Raw genomic sequence first — 10,926 nt, 5'->3', positions numbered from 1 at the left:
AGAACGATTCAGTTCAGGCATCCTATGCCTGTGATGAGGTGAGTGCATCAGCTCCTGCTCATCAAGGTGGTTTCCAGGGACTGAGTGTTTGTGTTCCCCCTAAATTCAAATTTTGGAGCCCTAATCCCCAGTGTGATGACATTTGGAGGTGGGGCCTTTGGGAGGTGATTAGGTCATGAGAGTGGAGCCGTCATGAGTGAGATTAGTGCTCTTATAAGAAGAGACAAGAAAGAGATAATCTCTCTTTCCATGTGACGACACAGCAAGAAGACAGCCATCTGCAAACCAGGAAGAGAGCTCTCACCAGAACCTGCCTATGCTGGTACCCTGATCTCAGACTTCCAGCCACCAAAACAATGAGAAATAAGCTTTCCACTCAGCTTCTGTTGTAGAAGCCACTCCGTCCTTGGCATTTTGTTATAGCTGCCTGAACTAACAAAGATATTTGTCAACAGGGGGCTCTTCCTGGGCAATGGGGGGTGGGGCGGGACTCGAGGCCTCCTCTCCAGCCTCCGCATGAAGAAAGGATGTGACACAATTTCTCTGTGTCCCCAAAGTTGTGCCATAAAAATGCAGTTCAGTTTTCTTACCTGGCCTGCCACTTTTAAGAGAAGACTTTATGCCCTTGCTGTGCAGCAGGGCTTGTGGCTGCCTGAGTAAAAGGGGACCATGGCGGGGGAAGGGAATTTTCCCTTCGTCGTCTATGAGCCTGCATTGCTAGTGCTCTCACCAACCTGAAGCTGAGAACCCAAGAGGCACTGGTGTCCTGTCCAATCCTGGCAGTACCCAGATTGCCCTCACAGTGGCAGTGTAGCCTTGAGTAGCGGATGCTCATCTCCTTGGCTGCGTGGAGAAGGGCATTGATTGTAGTGGCACTGCTTAGCTAGGATGCAGCGTCCAGCCTGGGTCCTTTGCAGATGAACGCTAGCATTTCTGCTATATAGCACAATTAGGACTCTAGTCATTCATTCACTCGTCACTTATTCATTCATTCATTCCATTTTTTATCACTTAACAGCTGTGCATTGAAAGCCTACTATTTGTCGGAGCTCTGCAAGAGGTGCTGGGGATGCAAAGATTTTTTAAAAATTTTGGCATCATGCTCCAAGACCTCCAGGAGCTCAGTGCTGAGTGAGAGACTTGAAAATAGCAAATACTGTGTGAACGTGGTTAGTGTTTAGCATAGTAGTGGTGGGAATGAAGTATCATGTGATGCAGGACAGACTCCTTCAGGCCTCTGCTTAAATGTGGCTTTTGTAGGGATGCCTTCCCTGGCCCCTAGACCAGGTTATTTACCCCTGCTCTCTGTGTCTCAGGTCCCTGTATTTCTATCATAACACTCAGCACACTGCATTGTTATTCCTTGTTTAATTGTCTATCTTTCCTGATAGATGTAATGAGCTACTCAAAGACAGGGACCATTTCTGTCTTGTCTCTCACCACATCCCCAACACCTATCATAAACCCTGGCTCACAGTAGGTGCTCAATAAATGCTTACTGAGTAAAGACTAACCCAAGCACAAATTTTCCATGACAGCTCAAGTGCAAGAAACATCATATGTCTTTGTATTTCTAAATCACGTCAAATCTCAACTTACCAAGATTAGCCACAAGCCCAATATTCATTTATTATTTTTTTAAATTTCCTTCCACCTCCTACGGTTCACCAAAACCCCGCAGTTATGAGGGTTATGCAGTTGAAGGAAATGGCCTCCAGCCCTTACCCTGCCTCTTGGGCTATCCACTGCATCTGTTGATGTCTAGCCTTTGCTCCCAGTTGGGCTTGCTACTCTGAGTGGGTTATATCTATACCTCTCACAGCCATCACTCTGACCCCAGCCAGCAGCATCCACATCTGAGTCCTGCCCCTCTCAAATACTGCTTACAAGCAGTGCATAGGTGCAAGGTGAGGCCCAGAACAATAGACACCCTACCCTTCCCAGCCCCTGAGAAGTCACCTCCAGAGTGGGCCACTCCCCACTCTCTCTCCCCTCACCCCTTGGATAACCATCCAAAGCACCTTTGTGGTTCTTGCTATCATCTTGGGAAGAGGAAGGAAAGATACTTTCCAAATTAATACTGATGAATTTACGGCTTCAAGAAGACAAGACACCAATTAATTCTCAATAACTATCCCTGTTACTAAATGAATGTGTATTTTTGTGGAGGAATCTTTTATAAGGATGTTCCATATTTCTGTCTTAAAGTAACTGATCTTCTGTAAGTCAACAAGCACCATTACTTCTGAACTAGTAACTTCTTTTGATCTCAGAAAAGAATACCTACTTCCTTGTGAGGATTCATGGAGATAATGTCTTTGAAAGCACTTCGGGAACTAAAAGTACTATACAAACGTGGAATATTGTTGTTATTAACTAACGATTTCTGTATTTTATAGCCAGAGGAGAAATGACATGAGAAATGACCTCTTTGGGGTCCTGTCAATTCTCTCGTGATAGTTTTTTTTTGCTAAAAACTATCCTTGAGCTATCCATTATTCTAGAATGCTTTGTACTCCCTTAAAAAATCCATGCATCAGTGTTGATTCCTTTGTCTTTCTTTCCTACTGACTCCTAATTCAAACCTCAGACTGTGAGGTGCTCAAGCTGAAACCATTTGAGAGGAGAATAGACAAAGGGACTTTATGAGTCCCTTTTAATTCTAAGATTCCAAGATTTATCAAAACGCTTACATGCTAATGATACCAAATACCTGATTTCTCCTCTAGTCATTCATTCATTCCTACATTTGTTTGAACAACATTTATTTAGTACTTATTTTCTTTAAGATAGTCTAAGCATTTCTTATATTTATAATTGCCTACAGACATACCTATTTAATATTCTGATTAACATTTGAAATTTAGCATGCTGAATTTAGCTCGCAGTCTTCTCCCCACTCCACAGTCCCCATCATTGTAATTTCCTTGTTCAGAGCCCCGCCCACCAGCTACTTCATGCTTCTCTCTGCATGATCTCCGTGTCCTTGGAGGCTTCACCACTAATGTGCCTCCACTTCTATATCAAGGTTCTTGACTGTTACACTGTTTATTGTGTTTATATTGGTTGTTAGAGAAGAACATTCAGAAACTCTGAGATAAAACAGTGAGAAACAGAGCTTTGAGATAAAAGCAACAGAATAAAAAGCCAGTGAGACATAAAATAAAAGTGTTGATCTCAGGAAGTGTGACCCATTTTTTCTCTAGCGGAAGAAATGTCAGTTTTGACTTGGCTAAGCACAGAGTTAAATCTGCAGCAAATATTCAGGCTTAATGTACACTTTGACATTGGATATATAGAGGGGAGGTTTAATTTTAATGAAAGTGGGCCACCCATGTGCTATTTGTACTGTACTCCTCTTATGTTATCTCCCAAGTCATTCCTTGCACCTGCTTTTCTGGAAACTAACTGCTCCCCCTTTTCTTGAACTTCTGACCCCCAATTCATAGGGTTTGGTGTGAGTGGTCATTTTTTACAATGTGATCCTGTTCTCTAGTCACAGCTTTTACATATAGGGAAGATATCTGATGTGGGTATCTGATGTAGAACTAGGACTGGGAGCAGGCAGGAACAGTCTCCCTGCTTTCCTGTAAAACTCGGGAGCAGTAAGCAGCCAAACTCCAGCATATGGACTGTGAAAGCAAAAAATGATGCAGATGTAGTGGTAACTCTAACTACACATGTTGAGCGTCCACCATGGGACAGGCACGGCTGGGAGCACTTGACAAGTATCACACTTTGACCTCTCACATGCATTTCATAGCTGAGGGCCCTGAGGCACAAAGAGGAGTACAGTTTCATCCCCTCCCCCGCCCCCCCCCCCACACACACACTATTGCCATCCACTCAAGGAAACAACCCTCCTAGCCCAGCGTGGCTCCTAGGAATTTCTTGGTAAGGAACAGCTCCCCTGTGTAAGTGGGACATAAACAAAACCTTGGCAATGCAGCAAATGGAAAACTTTTATTAGGAAAAACCCTTTTTAGTTAAAACAGCACACAAATCATAAGTGTATAGCTCAATGAACACAGCTATGAAACCAGGTCAAGATATAGAATGTTACCAGCACCCAGAAGTCCCCCTAATCCTTCCCTCCAAACACTATCCCTCCCTCCTACCCTAAAGTGAGCCACTTCAAAACTCTACATTAGTTTTGTGTAGTTTTGAACTTCATATGAATAGAATCATACTTTGTGCATTCTTTTGTGTCTGGCTTCTTTTGCTTGTTATTAGCTTATGAGATTCATTCATGTTGTTTGGTGTGGTTATGGTTTGTCCACTTTCATGGATGGATAGCATTCCATTGTATGAATATACCAGAATGTATTTATCTATTCTACTGTTGATGGACATTTGAGTTGTTTCCAATTTGAGGCTATCATGAATAGTGCTACTATAAACGTTCCTGTACACGTTTTTTTGGTGAACAAGTGCATAATTTGTGTTGGGTATATGCCTGGGAGTGTAAAAGGAGAACTTTTAACCCAGAGGGCAGGGATTTAGGCAGGGATGATGAATGGGACATATTTGGTAGTGAGATCATAGAAAAAACAATTTCTGACCAACAAGGATATCTTCAGGCCATAACTCCTAAGAGATATTCTTTTTCCATTTAAATTCAGGGAAAGCTATAAAAGCCCTCTTCTTGGAGAACAGGATCTTTTGCAGAAGCTGTTCATGGGCAGAGAGCACTTTTTTCAAAGTATGTTCATACTTGAGGGACACTAAGCCTGTCATTATGTGGGTTTCTCCCATAGTGAAAAGAAATAGAACTAGAGGAAAAAAGTGTATGCGATGGACTGTGTGCAGTTATAGAGCAAAAGTCTGAGATTTCAGCCATTGCAGGCACAAAGTCTGAGAACCCTGAAAACCAGCTGGATTATAGGAAAGCAATTCATCCAAAGTGGGCTGGTTGGGAGTGGGAGAGAGCAGTGCTTAGGGTGGAACACAGCACAGGCAGGATCCTAGGCCCGTAGCCAAGGCATTCATCAGGTTTCTCCCACCAGAATGCAAACTCCATGAAGCCAGGGAGAAGAAAGCAAAGATAAAAGATGGGGAGAGCAGTGCACAAGAGGTGTTGTATCACATCCTGGATGAAGCTGTGCCTGGACCAGATGCATCCCGACTTCCCGGTTTCATAAGCAACACAGTTCGAGCTAGGTTTTCTGATGTTTGCATCCAAAAGGATCTTCGCTAGCATACAGAGATCCGTTCATGTTGAAGTGATGAGCGACAATTTGGTCCAGAGCCCGTGCTCTTACCTTCTGTGCTACACTGCAGGAAGGGAAAGATTTGGAGATGAATTTGATGACGTATATAAGATTAAAATTAATACAAAAAAATAAAATAGACTTGAGAACCAGAGCAATGTCCAGAGCTTGTGATAAATCCTAGGCAAATAATGGCTGATAGAGAAATAAAAGGGACAATATCCTGAAAGAAAGATAGTGGATTTGGTCCCCTCTAGGTATTTGTGTGCATAGACATCACTTTGCATCAGATCTTTTTTATCCAGTATGGCAAGATCTGTGTCCCTTTAATTTATTCCTGTGGAGAGACCAGCATAGAGATATTACTATGATGGGGTGATATAAATCAATGATTCTCAACCTGGGTACCACAGCTCTGTGCAGAGGCGACTTAGAAATATTGCCTGGGATCCATGGACCAATAGTCATAGTGTCTGGCTAGAAATAGATCTCAATAAAGCTTTGTGAATGAATAAATGAATGAATGAATACGCACAAAAGGCATTACCAATAAAATTACAAATGAAATATTTGGCTCCTACAGATACATTCTACTCTTTTACAAATAGATAGATGCTGTTGTGATTAATAAAATGATGAAATAAAAATTTCTTAAAAGGCTTTATTGATTTAATAAAAGCTCCTCCCTCCCCCCTCATTAATAGATCTTCAAAAACAGCTATTAAAATACCTAATTCCTGGGGCCGGCCCGGTGGCGCAAGCGGTTAAGTGCGCGCGCTCCGCTGCGGCGGCCCGGGGTTCGCTGGTTCGGATCCCGGGCGTGCACCGACGCACTGCTTGGTAAGCCATGCTGTGGCGGCGTCCCATATAAAGTGGAGGAAGATAGGCACTGATGTTAGCCCAGGGCCGTCTTCCTCAGCTAAAAATGAGGAGGATTGGCGGATGTTAGCTCAGGGCTGATCTCCTCACAAAAAAAAAAAAAAAAAAAAAAAAAAAAAAATACCTAATTCCTGGAGTTTGACTTTTTTTTTTGGTAAGGAAGATTGGCCCCGGGCTAACATCTGTTGCCAATCCTCCTCTTTGTGCTTGAGGAAGATTGTCGCTGAGCTAACATCTGTGCCAGTCTTCCTCTATTTTGTACGTGGGACGCTGCCACAGCATGGCTTGATGAGCAGTGCCTAGGTCCGCGCCCAGAATCTGAACCCACGAACCCTGGGCTGCCGAAGCGGAGAGTGCGAACTTAACCACTACACCACTGTGCCAGCCCTGAGTTTGACATTTTTTATGTTAAAAATGCATCAATAGGGGACAGCCTGGCAGCTTAGTGGTTAGATTTGTGCACTCCACTTTGGCGGCCTGAGGTTTGCAGGTTTGATCCTGGGGGCGGAGGTACGCACTGCTCAAGCCATGCTGTGGCTGCATCCCACATACATACAAAATAGAGGAAGATGGGCACAGATGTTAGCTCAGGGCTAATCTTCCTCACCAAAAACAAATAAGAAAGCATCAATCAACTTGAAAAGGTTGAGGACCCTGTACAGATTATAAGTTTCTTGAAGTCAGACATCTGTCCCCTTGCATGAGAACATGCAAAGCACTCAAAATTATATGATGAATGGAACGTAAGCCTGACAGTAAATCATATTCATAAGAATATGAGGGTAGATAATACTCTCCTTATCATTTTAAATTTATGATTTAAAACATCATTTTATTGTTAAATATAACCTACACTCATACAAGTTCATATGCGCACAGTTTTACAAATATTTGTGAAGTCAACACCCTGTATTCACTTGCAGAATAAGAAATAGAACATTACCAGCATTCCAGACCCTCCCCCAAATGTGTCATATCCTGATCACAAACCCTTCCCTTTCCCCAAAGATAACCATTATCCAAGCTTTAATGATACTCATATCATTACTTTTTAAATAGTTTTACCTTCTATATACACATCCCTAAACTAAGAAGTTTAATTTTGCCTACTTTTGAACTCTATTTAAATGGAATATATTGTATGCATTCTTTTGTGTCTTGCTTTGTTGCTCAGTATTGTTCATATGATTTGTCCATACTGTAGTGGATAGCTTCAGGGGTTTTTTTTAATTGTTTTTATCTTTATTTTTGCAGTATGATATTTCATAATGGAATTCCATAATTCCATAATGCAATGTATCCATTCTACTGTAGATAGACATCTAATTAGTTTTCAGTTTGGACTAATAAGGTTTTAACAGAAGCATTTAGTTAATTTATATTTCATGTAATTACTGATAATGTTTGGATTTAAACTTACCACCTTATTTTGTGCTTCTCTTTGTCCCACCTATCCTCTTTATATTCTCCCCTTTATTGTCTTTTTTTGGATTGCATTTTTTTTTTCATTCTATATTTATTTCTACTAGTTTAGAACATATACCTTTTTTCATTCTTGTAGTGGTTCCCTAAATATTATAACATTTACACTTAAATTGTTCAATCTAAAATTAATTAATACTTTCTCCCTTTATATTAGAACCTCAGAACCTTAGAACATTTTAACCCAATTTTCTTACCCACTCAATTTATGTGTTATCATCGTGTATTTTCATTCTTTCTTTGTTTTTAACCTAGTAATGTATTATTATTATTCTTTATTCTCACTTATTTATCACTTTCTTTGCTCTTAATTTCTTTTTGCTTCTCAGACCTTCCATCTGGGATTACTTTTCTTCTACTGAAGTGTACTGTTTAGAATTCCTTTAGTGAGAGTCTGCTGGGGTTAAACTTTGTCAGGTTTTATTGGGCTAAAAATATTTATTTTTCTCTCATTTTTGAAAGACAATTTTAACTGAGTATAATATCCAAGATTGGCAGTTATTTTCAACACATTGAAGATATCCTGTGTTCCAGTTTATGGCTGAGAAATCAGCTTTTGGCCACTTGTTGCTCTTTTAAAAGTAATATTTTATCTGTGTCTGCCTTTAAGATTTTTCTCCGTCTTTGTACTCTACAATTTCTACTTTGTACTCTACTTTGATTTGCCTATGATGAATTTATTGCTACTTATCCTTCTTAAGATTGTTTATGCTTCCTAAATTGTGTATTATTTTCTTCAGTTTTGGAAAATTCTTAGCTATTATCTTTTGGCCCCACTTTCCTGATCCCCCTTTTCCTGGAACTTCAGCTAAATGTGTGGTAGACCTCATTCTATTCCTCGTGTCTCTCAATCACTCTTCCATACTTTCCATCTTCTTGTCTCTATGTGATTCATTCTTGTTAGTTTCTTCAGATATATTTTTCCAGTTTACTAATTTTATCTTCAGCTGTTTCCAATCTGCTGTTAAATCCATACATTGAGTTTCTAATATCAATTATATATTTTTTTATTTCTAGAATATTTTTAGTTCTTTGTCAAATTTATTAGCTCACTTTTCGTAGTTACTGTTCCCTGAAGATATTTTCAAACTTGTCTTTTATTTCTTTTAAAATGGTCAGCACAGTTGTTTTATCTCTATTTGATAATTTCAATGTCTGAAGTCCTTGTGGGTTAAAGAATTCTGAATTTGTTATTCTGACACTAATTATATTTTATCTTCCTCGCCCTCCCCCAAAATATGACATCTAGGGCAAGTCTTCTGTTTTTCTCTGCTCTACAGAGCACTTGCTTCTATGGCTATGCGATTAAGCCTGACCAAGCCCTGCAGTCAGCTCTAAGAGTGGCCACTGTGAGAGGCTCAGATTCCCTTCTTCTACCCTCCTACCCAGGGCTTTCTTGGCCCAACGGTACCTGGGAATTGGGAGCCATTTCATAGCTGCTATCTGAGGACCTAGAGCAGAGGGGAAAACTTAAGGGGCTCCTGCTTCCTTCCCATCAGTGAAGCAGGACACTTTTAGTGTGGGGGATTTTAAGTCGTGTAAAGGTCTGGTTAGGTTCTTGGGAAGTATCCAGAGTTCCTTTTTTTTTTTTTTTTTAATTTTTTGTTTATTGCAGTAACATTGGTTTATAACATTGTATAAATTTCAGGTGTACATCTTTATACTTCTATTTCTGCATAGATTACATCATGTTCACCACCCAAATACTAATTACAACCCATCACCACACACATGTGCCAAATTATCCCTTTCACCCTCCTCCCTCCCCCCTTCCCCACTGATAACCACCAATCCAATCTCTGTCTCTATGTGTTTGTTTATTGTTGTTGTTATCTACTACTTAATGAAGGAAATCATACGGTATTTGACCTTCTCCCTCTGACTTATTTCACTTTGCATAATACCCTCAATGTCCATCCATGTTGTCACAAATGGCTGGATTTCATCGTTTCTTACGGCTGAGTAGTATTCCATTGTGTATATATACCACAGCTTCTTTATCCATTCGTCCCTTGATGGGCACTTAGGTTGCTTCCAAGTCTTGACTATTGTGAATAACACTGCAATGAACACAGGGGTGCATGTATCTTTATGCATTGGTGTTTTCAAGTTCTTTGGATAAATACCAAGCAGTGGAATAGCTGGATCATATGGTAGTTCTATCCTTGATTTTTTGAGGAATCTCCATACTGTTTTCCATAGTGGCTGCACCAGTTTGCACTCCCACCAGCAGTGTATGAGAGTTCCCTTCTCTCCACATCCTCTCCAACACATGTTGTTTCCTGTCTTGTTAATTATAGCCATTCTGACGGGCATGAGGTGATATCTCATTGTAGTTTTGATTTGCATTTCCCTGATAGTTAATGATTTTGAACATCTTTTCATGTGCCTGTTGGCCATCTGTATATCTTCTTTGGAGAAATGTCTGTCCAGGTCTTTTGTCCATTTTTTAATTGGGTTGGTAGTTTTTTTGTTGTTGAGATGCATCAGTTCTTTGTATATTTTGGAGATTAAGCCATTATCAGATGTATGGTTTGCAAATATCTTCTCCCAATTGTTAGGTTGTCTTTTCGTTTTGTTGATGGTTTCCTTTGCTGTGCAGAAGCTTTTTAGTTTGATGTAGTCCCATTTGTTTATTTTTTCTATTGTTTCTCTTGCCCAGTCAGACATGGAGCTTGAAAATATGTTGCTAAGACCGATGTCAAAGAGCGTACTGCCTATGTTTTCTTCTAGAAGTTTCATAGTTTCAGGTGTTACATTCAAGTCTTTAATCCATTTTGAGTTAATTTTTGTGTATGGTGTAAAGTAAAGGTCTACTTTCATTTTTTTGCATGTGGCTGTCCAGTTTTCCCAACAACATTTGTTGAAGAGACTTTCTTTTCTCCATTGTATGTTCTTGGCTCCTTTGTCAAAGATTAGCTGTCCATAGATGTGTGGGTTTATTTCTGGGCTTTTGATTCTATTCCATTGATGTGTGTCTGTTTTTGTGCCAGTACCATGCTGTTTTGGTTACTATAGCTTTGTAGTATATTTTGAAATCAGGGAGTGTGATACCTCCAGCTTTGTTCTTTTTTCTCAGGATTCCTTTACTTATTCGGGGTCTTTTGTTGTTCCAAATAAATTTTAGGATTCTTTGTTCTATTTCTGTGAAAAATGTTTTTGGAACTTTGATAGGGATTGCATTGAATCTATAGATGGCTTTAGGAAGTGTGGACATCTTAACTATGTTAATTCTTCCAATCCAAGAGCATGGAATATCTTTCCATTTCTTTGTGTCTTCTTCAATTTCTTTCAGCAATGTTTTATAGTTTTCCATGTACAGCTCTTTCATCTCTTTGGTTAAGTTTATTCCTAG

The sequence above is a fragment of the Diceros bicornis genome, chromosome 7 (assembly GCF_020826845.1).
Source record: "Diceros bicornis minor isolate mBicDic1 chromosome 7, mDicBic1.mat.cur, whole genome shotgun sequence".
Taxonomy (NCBI): Eukaryota; Metazoa; Chordata; class Mammalia; order Perissodactyla; family Rhinocerotidae; genus Diceros; species Diceros bicornis.
The sequence above is the reverse complement of the archived record's forward strand: the minus strand, read 5'-3'. Positions refer to the sequence as shown.